The sequence below is a fragment of the Giraffa tippelskirchi genome, chromosome 1 (genome assembly GCF_054371585.1).
Source record: "Giraffa tippelskirchi isolate mGirTip1 chromosome 1, T2T-mGirTip1v1.2.pri, whole genome shotgun sequence".
Classification (NCBI taxonomy): Eukaryota; Metazoa; Chordata; class Mammalia; order Artiodactyla; family Giraffidae; genus Giraffa; species Giraffa tippelskirchi.
The window spans coordinates 130,413,020-130,428,532 of NC_137275.1; the positions used below are offsets into that span (position 1 = coordinate 130,413,020).

Below are 15,513 nucleotides of genomic sequence, written 5' to 3' on the forward strand. Positions count from 1 at the left end.
TGTCCTTGTCATCACAAGGGACTGGAATGCAAAACTAAGAACTAAAGAGATAACTGGAGTAACAGGCAGGTTTGGCCCTGGAGTACAAAATGAAGCAGGGCAAAGGCTAACCGAGTTTTGCCAAGAGAACACACTGGTCATAGCAAACACCCTCTTCCAACAACACAAGACAAAACTCTACACATGGACATCACCAGAGAGTCAATACTGAAATCAGCTTTATTATGTTCTTTGCAGCCAAAGATGGAGAAGCTCTATACAGTCAGCAAAAACAAGACTGGGAACTGACTGTGGCTCAGATCATGAACTCCTTATTGCCAAATTCAGACTTAAATTGAAGGAAGTATGGAAAACTACTAGACCATTCAGGTATGACCTAAATCAAATCCCTTATGGTTATACAGGGGAAGTGATGAATAAATTCAAGGGAATAGATCTGGTAGACAGAGTGCCTGAAGAACTATGGACGAAGGTTTGAAACACTGTACAGGAGGCAATAATTAAAACTATCCCCAAGAAAAAGAAATACAAAAATGCAAAATGGTTGTCTGAGGAGGCCTTACAAATAGCTGAGAAAATACGAGAAGCAAAAGGCAAAGGAGAAAAGGAAAGATACATCCATTTGAATGCAGAGATCCAAAGAATAGCAAGGAGAGATAAGAAAGCCTTTCTAAATGAACAATCCAAAGAAATAATGGAAACAATAGAATGGGAAAGACTAGAGATCTCTTCAAGAAAATCAGAGATACCAAGGGAACATTTCATGCAAAGATGAGCACAATAAAGGACAGAAATAGTATGGACCTAACAGAAACAGAAGATATTAAGAAGTGGCAAGAATACACAGAAGAACTATACCAACAATGTCTTAATGACTCAGATAATGACGATGGTATGATCACTTACCTTGAGTCAGACATCCTGGAGGGTGAAGTCAACTGGGTCTTAGGAAGCACTGTACATGAACTGAGAACTTCCAGATGTTCAAGCTGGATTTAGAAAAGGCAGAGGAACCAGAGATCACATTGCCAACATTTGTTGGATTATCAAAAAAGCAAGAGAGTTCCAGAAAAACATCTGCTTCATTAACTATGCTAAAGCCTTTGACTGTGGGGAGCACAACAAACTGTAGAAAACTCTTCAAGAGATGGGAATACCAGACCACCTTACCTACCTCCTGTGAAACCTGTATGCAGGTCAAGAAGAAACAGTTAGAACTGGACATGGAATAATGAACTAGTTCCAGATTAGGAAACAAGAATGTCAAGGCTGTACATTGTCACCTTGTTTACTTAATTTAAATGTACAGTACATCGTGCGAAATGTTGGGCTGGATGAAGCTCAAGCTGGAATCACGATTGCCAGGAGAAATATCACTCATCTCACATATGCAGATGACACCACCCTTATGGCAGAAAGCGAAGAAGAACTAAAGAGCCTCTTGATGAAAGTGAAAGAGGAGAAGAGAAATGGCTGGCTTAAAACTCAACATTGAAAAAACTAAGATCATGGCATCAGGTCCCATCACTTCATGGCAAATAGATAGGGAAACAATGAAAACAGTGACAGACTTTATTTTCTTGGACTCCAAAATCACTGCAGATGGTGACTGCAGCTATGAAATTAAAAGACACTTGGTCCTTGGAAGAAAAGTTATGACAAACCTAGACAGGGTGTTAAAAAGCAGAGACATCATCTTGCTGACAAAGGTCTGTATAGTCAAAGCTATGGTTTTTCCAGTAGTCATGTATGGATGTGAGAGTTGGACCAGAAAGAAAGCTCAGCACTGAAAAACTGATGCTTTTGAACTGTGGTGTTGGAGAAGACTCTTAAGAATCCCTTGGACTGCAAGGAGATCCAACCAGTCCATTCTAAAGGAAATCAATCCTGAATATTCATTGGAAGGACTGACGCTGAAGCTGCAGCTCCAAAACTTTGGCCACCTGATATGAAGAGCCAACTCTCTGGAAAAGACTGATGCTGGGAAAAATACAAGGCAGGAGTAAAAGGGGACATAGAGAATGAGATGGTTGAATGGCATCACCAACTCGATGCACATGAGTTTGAGCAAGCTTAGGGAGATGGTGAAGGACAGGGAAGCATGGCATGCTGCAGTCCATGGGGTCGCAGAGTCAGACATGACTGAGCAACTGAACAAAAAAAAAACCAAGCAAATCAGAAAAAAATATTTGACATGTAGAGAAAGAATAGATCCAAGCTGTCATGTTTATTAAAAAAAAAACAAACCACTCAAATTTACTAGAAGTCAGAGAAATAACAATTAGTTTAACAATGAGATATAACTTCAGCAAAAATTTAAAAGATTGATAATATGTCCTCAAAGGGTACAGTCATTTCACTGGTCTAAGGACAAAATTCTTTTGGAACGAAATCTGGCAACATAAATTGAAATTTAAAGTATTTACACTTTTGAGTCCCTTGGACTGCAAGGATATCCAACCAGCCCATCCTAAAGGAAATCAGTCCTGAATATTCATTGGAAGGACTGATGGTGAAGCTCAAACTCCAATACTTTGGCCACCTGATGTGAAGAGCAGACTCACTGGAAAAGACCCTGATGCTGGGAAAGATTTGAAGGACAACAGAGGATGAGATGGTTGGATGGCATCACCGACTCAATGGACATGAGTTTGAGTAAACACTGGGAGCTGGTGATGGACAGGGAGGCCTGGCGTGCTGCAGTCCATGGGGTCACAAAGAATTGGACATGACTGAGCAACTGAACTGAACACTTTTAACAAGTAGTCCTATTCCTGGGAATCTATCATATAGAAACAAAAATAATCATACACAATATGTACAAGGATGTTTATTGTCATTTATTTTCCTATTTCTTGTCTCTATAAACAGAACTGTTTCAATCCATACAGGAATGGCTGAATAAATGACAATATACTTTGATCAAAGAACACAATGCAGTCAAGTAGAGTTTTATCAGGTGACTTGGTGGGATGTGCACATTGCCACATTGAGTTAAAAAATAAACAGCAAAATGCAATCAAATGAGTATGATGAGATTTAAAAAGAAAACCTACAAGAACAAAAGGGAAAGTGAAAGTTGCTCAGTTGTGTCCAACTCTTTGCCACCCCATGGACTATACAGTGAATGGAATTCTCCAGGCCAGAATACTAGAGCGGGTAGCCTATCCCTTCTCCAACAGATCTTCCCAAGCCAGGAATCCAATTGGGGTCTCCCGCATTGCAGGCAGATTCTTTACCAACAAAAACAGTCCTTTTATAGGTGTGTCTCCTGTCAGTATGTTTATTGACATACATACATACACAAACACGGAGCAAAAATAGGTGGTCAACAGGTATTGGAGTTGGGGTTAAGGATGAGGGTATGCATAGGGAATATGGGTAAGGGAGGATAAATGCAAGGATAAATGTTAAAGATACATTAATGCAAACAAATTGTAAACATTCCTACTATCAGCAATGGACTCAATTATCAAATAATGATTTTAGGATTGTAAAAATTCAACACAGTGTCAGGTTTTTCCATAAGGAAAAAGCCTATTGTCAGCACTGATGATCCTTGAAGGAAAAATGTAACCTGGAAAATACATTAGGAATAAGAACCTGTAGATGGTGGGAAAAGATTCTTTTTATTCTAGCTTTTCTCTTTAATATAAAAAGTATTAAACCATATAAGGTAAAGGAGAATTTCAAAAGATATAAAAGTTAAGTCTGTCTTCTATCCCAAACTGCTTTTTCTCTTCCACTGAGACATTATACAGTTCCTTCATACATCTTTGAACATGGAAGTGTAATTTTAGGGTAAATTCCCAGTAGAGGAATCATTATGATAAAAAGCATATACATTGTAAACTATGATAGAGAGATTTCGTCAAATGGCCTCCATAGAGAAGATCGATTTATACTCCTACCTTCAGGAAATGCTTAACTGTGAATCCAGTATGTCACCGGTGATTTAATATTGAATTTACACTGTGCAGTTTGGTATGTATCTTGTTTTATTCAATAATGGTAAACACAGAAAGGGCAGAATATTTTAAGAAAGCAAAGCACAAGAGATAGGGAAGTGTTAGCTCTAACAGCACAGGCAGCAAGTAAGTCATAGAAAGAGGTAACAGGACACTGCTAATGCCAACTAGTGAGAATTAAAGACTCATCTAAATTTGAATATTATTAATAATCTTTCAAATGATGCTTCTAGGTAGCCAGGTTAAAACTGTAAACAACTACTAACTGTAAACAACAACTACTGTGCTTAGTTGCTCACTCGGGTCTGAATCTATGCGACCCCACGGACTGTAGCCCGCCAGGCTCCTCTGTCCATGGGGATTCTCCAGTCAAGAATACTTCAGTGGGTTGCCATGCTCTCCTCCAACGGATCTTCCCAACCCAGGGACTGAACCCAGGTCTCCTGAATTGCAGGTGGATTCTTTACCATTTGAGCCACCAGGAAAACCCAACAGCTACTACTACTATTTAATGAATACTACCCTGGGCCAGGTCTCCCTGGTGGCTCAGTAAGAATCTGCCTGTAATGCAGGAGACTCGGGTTTGATCCCTGGGTCAGGAAAATCCCTTGGAGAAGGAAATGGCAATCCACCCCAGTAATCTTGCCTGGGAAATCTCATGGACAGAGGAGTCTAGCAGGTTACCGTCCATGGGGTTGCAAAAGAGTTGGACACAATTTAGCAACTAAACAACAACCATCACCCTTGGCCAACACTCACTGGTTAAGTGCTTTACACATACAAACTCATTTAATCTCACCATCCTCTGAGGTAGATAACTAAGACCACTTGCCCAGGGCTTCCCAGGTGACCCTAGTGGTAAAAAAACAACAACAACAACAACAAAAAAAAACTCCGTCTGCCAATGCAGGAGACATAAGAGACGTGGGTTTGATCCCCGGATCAGGAAGATCTCCTGGAAGAGGGCATGACAATTCACTCCAGTATTTTTGCCTGGAGAACTCCATGGACAGAGGAGCCTGGCAGACTACAATCCTTGAGGTGGCAAAGTGTCAGACACGACTGAAGTGACTTAGCACGCACACACCACTTGCCCAAGGTCGATCAGCTAATGGACTTCCCTTTTCTTATTAGAACTGTAACTGAAGTACTTATGTTAGTCTTCATCTTTCTTCAAAATATAAGACTAGAGATATAATTTTATCATTTCTCTGGAGCAAATGTTTAATTGTGTTAAGTACTGTGCAACAAGCTGGTCAACAGATATACCACCAAGATACTAATGATGTTCCTCTTAGGTTTTACTCATTATGATTCACTACTTAAGGTTGTATACCATGGAGAGCTTTATTCCCAAAGAATTATTACATATACTACTTGTCAAACTTTTAAAGACAGAGATACTCATGTAGCTCCTCTGACATTTCCAGTGACAGGGAAGTTTAATGTAGAGTTTGGCTGATAAAGACACTCCTTTAACAGACTCAAACTTTTTTAATAACTTCAAGCCACTCATCCGACTGAATCGATAAGGACTACATTTCTTTTCTTTTCCACAAGGCAGTGTTTTAAATGTCTGTAAAATCTTCACAAAGAGTCTCCATGCTAAACAGTCCCAGTCATGATTCCAGTTTGACATGATTTCCTTGTTTGTCATTATCTAATCTTCTCTTAAAAAGTGGGTCTCCCCACATTCAGCACAGACTCCTACAGAGAACCTAACCAGAGCAGGATATAGGGAACTATTAGTTTTCTTGTTCTGAACCCAAAATTATGTTACTTTCTCCCACCAACAAGTCATTTTTTTTGAGTGTATTAAGTTTGGAGACAAAACTTTTGCACATTCATTCAAGAAGCAGTGGTCAAACATCACAGAGAGAACTGAACTGATTCAGGCTTTTATCCAGGCTTCCCTTTCCTAAACTTGAGGCTTTTTTTTTAAAGCAAAATAGTTTCACTTTTGCTTTTTTTTCTTGTAAGTAAATATCACTATTTGATATATATTATATATTTTATTCGGAGAAGGCAATGGCACCCCACTCCAGTACTCTTGCCTGGAAAATCCCATGGACAGAGGAGCCTGGTAGGCTACAGTCCATGGGGTTGCTAAGAGTCGGACACGACTGAGCAATTTCACTTTCACTTTTCCCTTTCATGCACTGGAGAAGGAAATGGCAACCCACTCCAGTATTCTTGCCTGGAGAATCCTAGGGACGGCGGAGCCTGGTGAGCTGCCGTCTATGGGGTCACACAGAGTCGGACACGACTGAAGTGACTTAGCAGCAGCAGCAGCAGCATATATTTTATTTGTCTATTATCTGTGTCATTATTGTCTATTTTCTGCATCTACTATGGATGTGAGAGTTGGACGGTGAAGAAAGCTGAGTGCCGAAGAATTGATGCTTTTGAACTATGGTGTTGGAGAAGACTCTTGAGAGTCCCTTGCACTGTCAGAAGATGCAACCAGTCCATCCTAAAGGAGATCAGTCCTGGGTGTTCATTGGAAGGACTGATGTTGAAGCTGAAACTCCAATACTTTGGCCACCTGATGCGAAGAGTTGACTCATTGGAAAAGACCCTGATGCTGGGAAGGATTGGGGGTAGGAGGAGAAGGGGATGACAGAGGATGAGATGGCTGGATGGCATCACCGACTCAATGGTCATGGATTTGGGTGGACTCCCGGAGTTGGTGATGGACAGGGAGGTATGGTGTGCTGTGATTCATGGGGTCGCAGGGAATCGGACACGACTGAGCGATCTAGAATATCTTGATGTTAAATAATAACAATTTCCTCACAGAACCAATCCAGATGCTCCCATCTATTGCTCAAACATTCATGTGCCTTTGAAGCCTCTATTCTCTTTTGCAGGAAGATTATATTAACACACTGGTAATTTCCAGAACAGTAACTAGTGATTCTGCATTTCTGGATGATCCAATATCTTCCTTACCATTTTGCATTTCCCCTATCTCAGCAATTTTCCAAGGTTTAATAAATGAAATAACAATAGAATTGGAGTAAGGTACTTCATTAAGCTAGAATAAAGTGACTCATAAAATCTTATATTAAACTGGGATTGATGTTAACAATGTTTCCTAAATACTTCAGCTTACAGAGGAAAAAAAGAAAAAATTCTGATAATTGGAACCAGAAACCCTGATCCCCAGATTACTGCTTACACTAATTTACCAACAAATAAAAGCAAATATTCCCATCAGTCATTCAGAAACTCAGGGTCTATTTAAATGCATGTCATTTAAAAGCTTTGTTAAGAATTAAGAATTATGACAAGTGTGCAAACAGAAGTTGTCTCATAGTTGGACTTAGGCAGGTACTTCTTATGGAGGGAGAAATCAAATTTAACATATTTTGGGAAATACTATCTTAAGAAGTGTTTGTTATACACTTTCCCCAGAGGAACTTCTTTTATGCCTCAATCCTGAAGGGTTTTGCATTCATTCATTTATGCTTTTAACAAATACTTACTGAGCATCTAGTATATGGAAGGCACTGAAAAGTACAGCAGTGAACAAAATAAAACTGTGTTCACATAAAACCTTACATTTTTGTGGTGAAAGACAAATTTAAAAAAAGAGTCAATCATATAGTATTCAGATCATGATAAATACAATAGAGAAAAATAAAGCTGGGAACGAATTCAGGATTATAATTTTAAATAGGAAGAAAGCCATGTAGATATAGGAGAAAGGACATTTAAGGTCAAGACCTTGACATAGAAATTGTCTACCATGTTCAAAAAATAGCACCAAGGACAGTGTGCCCAGAGTTGCATGGGCAAAGGGTAACACAGTAGAACATGAAAACTGGGGGTTACTGGGAGGACAAGATCAAAGAGGAACCTGTAACTGAAAATTTCTGTTAAAAATATGAAATATTACTTTAGCTCAATTGGAGTTAAATCAATAGCCTAGGGATGACTCAACTTAATAGGAAACTTATCATGAATTGCTAACAGTAGAATTTCTAACATCAACAGGTTGCCAGAGAAGATGTTATTTTTGGACATTCCCAGCATCCATTAAATTGTACTTCTGAGAGCATTATCAACTACTTTTATAAATGACTAGCTTTGAAGCATACCCTTGTCAATTTACTAGGAGGTGAGTGCTGAAAAGGGGATGAAGAAGGCTGAGGATAAGGGAATTCATGTTTCCCACTGCAGAGAAGTGGAGACATGCTTTATCTCCCATATCTCAGGAGGTATGCTAATATATAATTCAAAATAGGAAGATGGTCAATCAGATTGTTTCCTAGTAAAAGCTGTGGTCAAACAAATTTCAGGGAGCCTATCTATACTTTACTTCACTACTTATAATACTTAAGCATCCCAAGGACAAGTTTATTTTTTACATTTTTCCACAGTCTACCATTGTTAGGCCCTCACATTCTGTATCGTCTGACTGAACAGACAAAAACATACCTCAAGTCATGAGGACAGGCTCTGCACCTGAGCTGGGGAGCACGCAACTTTCTCATACTTCTGCCTTTGAAAACCTGGGGCTTGGAAAGCAAAGGAAATCATTTTTAAAAAAATGAAGACAACCCACAGGATGGAAGAAAATATTTGCTAACAATGTGACTGATGAGGGATTAGCCTTCAAAATTTACAAACAGCTAATGTGGCTCAATATTCAAAAAAAAACAAAAAAACAAAACCCTAAACAGTCCAATCAAAAAGAGGGCCAAAGACCTAAAGAGATAATTCTTGAAAGACATACAGACAGCCAACAAGCACATGAAAAAATGCTTAACATCATTAATTATTAAAGAAACACAAATCAAAACTACAATGAGGTATCACCTCACACCAGTAAGAACGGCCATCATCAAAAAAATCAATAAACAATAAATGCTCGAGAGGGTGTGAAGGGGAACCCTCCTATACTGTTGGTGGGAATGTAAACTGGTACAGCTACTATGAAGAACAGTAAGGAGGTTCCATAAGAAACTAAACATAGAGCAACCAAATCATCACCCAAATGATCTAGCAATCCCATTCCTGGGCATACATCTGGAGGAAAAACATGATTCGAAAAGATACATGTAGCCCAGTGTTCGCTGCAGCATTATTTACAATAACCAAAACCATGGAAAACAACCTAAACCATTCATCAACAGATGAAAGGATAAAGAAGGTGTGATATACATATTCAATGGAACATTACTCAGCCATTAAAAAGAATATAATACTGCCATTTGCAGCAAATGGTCTTAGACATCATCACACCAAGTGAAGTAAGTCAAAGACAAGTATCATATGATATTTATACGCAGAATCTAAAAAAATGATACAAATGAACTTATTTACAAATTAGAAACAAATTCACAGAGAGAATGAACTTATGGTTACCAGGGAGGAAGGGAAGGGAGGTAGGCTAGTTAGGGAGTTCGGGATTGACAAGTATACTCTGCTATATTTATAACAGAGAATCAACAATGACCTACTGTATAACACAGGGAACACTGCTCAGTATTCCATAATAACCTACATGGGAAAAGAATTTGAAAAAGAACAGATACATGTGTATATATAACTGAGTCACTTTGCTGTATACCTGAAACACAACACTGTGAATCAACTATGTTCCTACATAAAATAAAAATTAAAATAAAGCAAAAAACAAAAACCAGAAACCTCAGGCTGCACATAACCATCCTATTTTCTCTATTTCTTTTTTCCTCCATGTTCCCTGTGATCTGGTCATCCCAGCATGATCATGTATTCCACTCCAGATTCATAATGGCTTATCTCAGTTTTATCTGCTAAAGTCTTCATATATTTCAAATCCTTTATTCTGAATTATTTTCCTCAGATACCTAATGAAAAGTTCATGAGTTCTCCAACTATATGGAGAAGCATAATGTATAATGTACCATGGAAATAGACAGTATTAATATTGTAAATTACTTACTGTATCCTTCCAAATACAATCAGCTTTCAAAAAGCACCCTCTATACTACAGATCTATATCTAATTATAGGTGGTAAGACTTCTTCAATCTTTAGAATAATTTCCAGACTCAGATCTGTTTTAAATTCTTTTATGTTTAACCAGCATCAAAAATGTGCTGACTCTGTATCCCATGCTCCTTATTACTTCTTTTCATATGAGTTAATATATAAATAAAAGATCTTAAAATACTTACCAAGCTCATTCATATTAAAGATAATCTCTATGAAAGGCAGAAAATGATTCAGTCTTAAAATTCTATGGTTATACTTTTTGCCATATTCCCAAATAACGTGTTAGATAACCTCAAGATATTAATAAAATTGATAGGCTGTCATTTTAAACTGAAGTTTATAGCTAGAAAAATCCACTCTTTACAAGGAGAACTAAAATAAAATACAAGTACAGGCTAAACCAAATTAATGTTAATTAACCTCCTTAGTAGGTTCTTTTATCTGTGACCTTCTGTATCTTCCTTGAGACTTCCTCTTTCTGCTGTATCAATGCCATGGTTTCCAACTGCCTTCTCTGCCTCCATCCTTATTCTTGTTACACATAGATGAGTTAATCTTGCTAAGGTGCAAAAAAAAAAAAAAAAACAACCCACAAAACCAACTGGGAGTAGGACAGAAGAGTACAGAGTAAGAGATTTGGACCATGACTGCTTTGTGTTTGAAATCCCAGGTTCTACCCCTTGTTAGCAGTTTGACCTTGTACAAATGTCTTATCCTGTTAAACCCTGGTTTCCTCCTTGGCAAACTGCTGACCATGTTATTTACTTCAAAGAGTCACTATGAGGACTCAACAGGATACAGTAACAAAGGTTCCTTATGGAGGCACCCAGAAATGTTAGCCTCCGTGTTCCTTTGTAAAGTCTGAAGCAGCAATCTTTCAAAAAGGTTACTGCATCTGAGGGGAAAAATGATTTAAGGAGAGTAGCAGAAAAGCAATGCAAAGGCTGGTATTGAGAGTACTTGCTTTCTAATATGGGAATTTACTTGGAAAACTAAACTATAAGGAGAAAGTGGTTTCATGAGTACACAGAAATCCCGATTTGGCAGACAGCTCTCTGCCAAGAACTGCTTGGACAAGGCTTGTTTCCCCCAAGTAACCGCAAGAACTCTCTATTCCAAGTTTTACCCCACAATTCAGTTTTTTTTAACAGTGCCTCTAAGGTGGTGCTAGTGGTAAAGAATCTGCCTGCCAATGCAGATGTGAGTTTGATCCCTGGGCTGGGAAGATCGCTGGAAGAGGAAATGGCAACCCACTCCAGTATTCTTGCCTGGAGAATCCCATGGACAAAGGAGCCTGGCGGACTACAGTCCATGGGGTCGCAAAGAGTCAGACACGACTGATCACGTACACACGCGTGTGTACACACACCCCGAACCTTTCAATTTTCTAATAAATGACTATTTGAGAAAAGGCATCCAAGACAGTAGTTTCTCAACATCTTAAAGGAATGGTGAATGTGTGTTGGGGGCTGGGTGGGAGAAAGCCTGACAGGAGGAAAGGAAGATGTGATGCTGACAACTGTATACCTCTTGCTAGTGGGAATTCTGAAAAAATGGAATAAAAAAACAGTAATTATCTACCAACTAAGTTTTGGATCCGATGGGAATCATGATGCAAAGTCTGGAGACTTTTTCGGGTCTTTCAGTATCTCATAGATAAACCACATCCAAAGAAAAGTCATGACTGACTTCAGAGAGAAAAAGCTTTCTTGCCAATAAGCTTTAATACTTATATCTATGATCGTGTTTCCCCTGCCCCTTCAAATAATTACCAAAATCTAAAAAGAATCCTGGTAGAAATCATAAAGAGAACATAATAAATATCATTATGTTCTGCTTCTGGCAGCTAAAATTCTGAAAGTCTACACCTCGAAAATAGAAAAAACTTGTTGTGAGTCATAAGATATTGTGACTAAATGAATAGAAATGTGATATTTAAATCTCTTGATTCTGTATGTTATGACTGGAAAACATCAAGAGTGAAGGAAATTCTAAATAATTAGATTTAAGAAATGGACAATGATGATATGCAGAACTGAACACTAGCAATCAATGAATGCTAGAGACAGAACCTGGCTGACAGCAGATGAGGAACTAGAATACATGGAGGTCAGAGTTAGAGAAACAGACCAAGAAGCTGCCTCTATATGCACAACAGCTGGGGGCATAAACTGGAGGCTTAGGCTGATGGGTCAATCCCATGGATGCATGTTTATTTGGTCTATGTGGTATTTAAAAGTCAGGAGATTGAATATAAATATGCAAGTTTTTACTTTTATAGAAAAAAAAAATTGCTGCATCTATTACCCCTCCTGAGTCACCCTTGAGTTCGTAATCTCTCCTGTGCCAACAATTGGCTGGAACTGATCTCCCTTTCTTATATCAGACAAGTACCCTCCGAGTCACCACTGGCCTGGTCACTTCTAGACACTAAATATCAGCTGCTGCTTATGACCCAGCTCATACTGCAGTTTGTTTCATGATAGAAAAAATAATTATTTATTCTTATATCTCTATGAAAAGTCTGAAAACAAAAACTAAATCTTTTTTTTCCTTACACCTGGACCACTTAATTATGTTGCCTGCACACTGCGTGAGCAATCAACAAATAGGTGATAAAGCTAGAAGGTGGATTCTAGAATATAAGTCAGAAATCGGAAACAGAACAAACGACCTCCTCAGAATTCAATAACTGAAAGTGTCGCAGGTTCCAAATTGTATAACCATTAACCTTGCGATTTCAGTTCCTGGGAATCCACCCTATAGATATACTCATACATGAGCAAGCAAACTAAATTATGTTCAGTGCTATTTTTGCAGAAAAGATTAGAAACAACCTAAATGTACACCATTAGGGGAACAGATAAATTATGGTATAATCACACAACGCAGCCATAAGAAATTCCTTACATGCAAACATGAAACAGCCTCTGAGTGAAAAGAACAAGGAAGAGCACAGCATATATGTCATTTGTGAAGGAGGAGGAGGAGAGAGAAAAGGAAGAGCAAAGTAGGAAAGTATATATAAGGAACTATCTACAGATTTGTTTATACATGCATGAAGGGTTTCTGGAAGGATACAGAGGAAACTGGAAATACTGATTCCCTACAGGATAGGAACTTGGTAACTGAAAGATGGAGGTGCTAGGAAGAGTTTTCATTATATTTTTCTATCTTATGAAATTTGTAGCAGGTACACGGATATCTACTCAAACAACCAGTTTTTAAGAATGTAACAGGTTGGCTGAGCTGATTCCAAGTATGATTATGAACTCAGTAACTATCAGAACTAGTGAGCCAGGGACCTCTCTCTATAGATGGTATTTTGCCTTTTAATTCAGGAATGGAAATGTCACTGGGAACCTAGAGGAGGCTGAGGGGGGAGAAGAAAGACAGAAGGAAAGTGAGATGAAACAAGAACCATGGAAGAAATGGCATGGTGTCTTTTTTTTTAATCTGGCTCTCTGACTGGTTTTGAGCCCAGAAAGAGTAAAAGGGTAGATTCAAAAGATAAGACACCTTTTCAACAGAGACTGTGAAGCTGTGAGCACAAGCTCTGCTACACTGGGACTTGGAGACAAAGTGTGGTACAGAGCTGGGGGTGGGGGAAGGTGGCTCCAGTTCAGCCCCACTCCTCTGAGTACCTGAAGACTGCTGCTCTCACAGCGCCAAGGACAGCATTCCTGGCACGGCTGCTGTCCCTCACAAGGACCCAACGGCAGGGCAGTGATGAGGCACCACAGTAGGGTGGGTTGAAGGGGATGGACTTCCCAAGGAGGCTGTAGGACAATAATATTCACTTCTTGAAAATTTATTATGTTCCACTCAAGGGCTCCCAGATATACTTAAGGGAACTCTGAACAGGGCTGGGGGCTTGTGTGAGTAAGGAGAGGAACTAAAAATTAACTCCATCTCTATGTAAGTGATGAAGCTGGGTAACAATCACGACACAAAAGGATAAAAATATATGTGGATCAATGAAGGAACAGAAAACAATACTCTGGCAAGAACTCCTAAAGAGAAGTCTTACGGATTCTTTTTTTTTTGTTTTTATTAACTTAGGCACTTGCTCACTGAACAGGAAGTAGAAGAAAAAAAAAATATGAGGATGGCTGGAAAGAGATTACTCAAGGCTCTGCTGGGAACCAACACACTTAGTTATGCAGTACCTACTTTCCAAAGTGAAATCTTTCAACTGCTTTAAAATGTTTCTTTTCTAAGCCATTGAAAGCAATGAGATCATGTTCTTGATTAACAGCCAGGTTTTTTTTCCCCCTGCAACCCAGACTGTTGAAGTAAAAAAGAAGAAAAATTTGAGAAATTTAAAAGGGTGAAGGGGGGAGAATTGGGAACAGAAAACAGAGATGAAGCAACATAAATATATTTTAAGAAAATTATGGAATAACCAAACAGAGTTTAAAAAAAAAGAGGCTATCTTGTCCTGTTCCAAAAATACAACAGAGTATCAATTCAATTTATTTAACTGATGTTTTCCTATTCCATTTCGTCCAGAATTAAAGTAACATATACAATCCTGTTATGCCTCATAGCACACAGCATTAAGTAGTTATAAAAACAGAGATAAGCCATTTGTGAAAGATGCGGTTTGTACTAACATAATAGGGCTTGCTGGACCATTAAAAAAAAAAGTGAATTTGAAGGCTAATGTTAGGCAATTTTGGGTCATATGCTTTTCACAAGAGGAAATAAATGATACTCACTACCCTAAACAATGGATAGTAAAGAGAGAATTTGTAAGATAAGAAGCCCAATATGTAAGATTAAACTCCATCTCAAAACATAACTACTATTGTTACAGAACAAATAACATTAACAAGGTCCATGTAGTATATTCTATATCCATGACAGTGTCTCTCACATTACTAGCTATTTAATGTAACTTTATATTCAAATAGCATTTTATACTTTTCAAAGTATCTTCACATTTCTCATTTGATGTCCACCATACCCTGTGAGGAAGGCAACACAGGTTTCATTCAGTTTTAGACACCAAAACAAAGAAAGGTTACGAGAGTAATTTACAAGTCAATTATAAATCAAGGATCGAATGCAAGGGTCTAGAACGTCTGTGTCAGAGCGTGTTTGTAGACTATTATGCATCTATATATTCATATATTTTTAGGTGACAACTATGTTCCAGAAGCTGCAGGCATTTATATAGGCAATAGGAATATAAGAAAGGACAGGAACATACATAGTGTCTACCCTCGTGGAGTTGCCAATTCAGTGAGTCATTATTTAAATGATTATACAGATAAATGGCAAAGCTTCACTTGTGACAAGTGCTGTGATGGGGTATCCAGTGCTATGAGAACATACAATGTGGGAAAGTTGACCAAGGAAAGGATTTACTACGAATTAATGATAAAGCTCACATCTGAAGGATAAGCATCATAAAGACAAAGAAAGAAACACTAATTCTTGGCGAAGGCAACATCATGAGCAAAAGACCCACTGTGGGAGGGGGCATGTAAAATGTAAGAGACTAAAGGAAGAAAAGTGTGGTTGAAGCAGAAGTTCTGACCCCCAACTTCCAA

The 15,513-nt window shown here is 38.4% G+C and overlaps 1 protein-coding gene across 50 annotated transcripts in view; it reads right to left on the reverse strand.

Moving 5' to 3' along the window:
- Positions 1-15,513, reverse strand: part of HMBOX1 (homeobox containing 1) — a 188,455-nt gene that overhangs the window by 119,403 nt on the left and 53,539 nt on the right. For 12 of the 50 annotated variants that reach the window (XM_081496590.1, XM_081496563.1, XM_081496423.1 and 9 more), the window contains one exon: positions 8,412-8,491. The exons of 22 other annotated variants lie outside the window; for them this stretch is intronic. The gene's annotated coding sequence lies outside the window, so the exon portion shown is untranslated. Of the gene's footprint in view, positions 1-906; positions 990-8,411; positions 8,492-15,513 lie in introns of all 50 variants that reach the window. 16 more of the 50 variants (XM_081496572.1, XM_081496518.1, XM_081496392.1 and 13 more) reach the window with 2 other exon arrangements.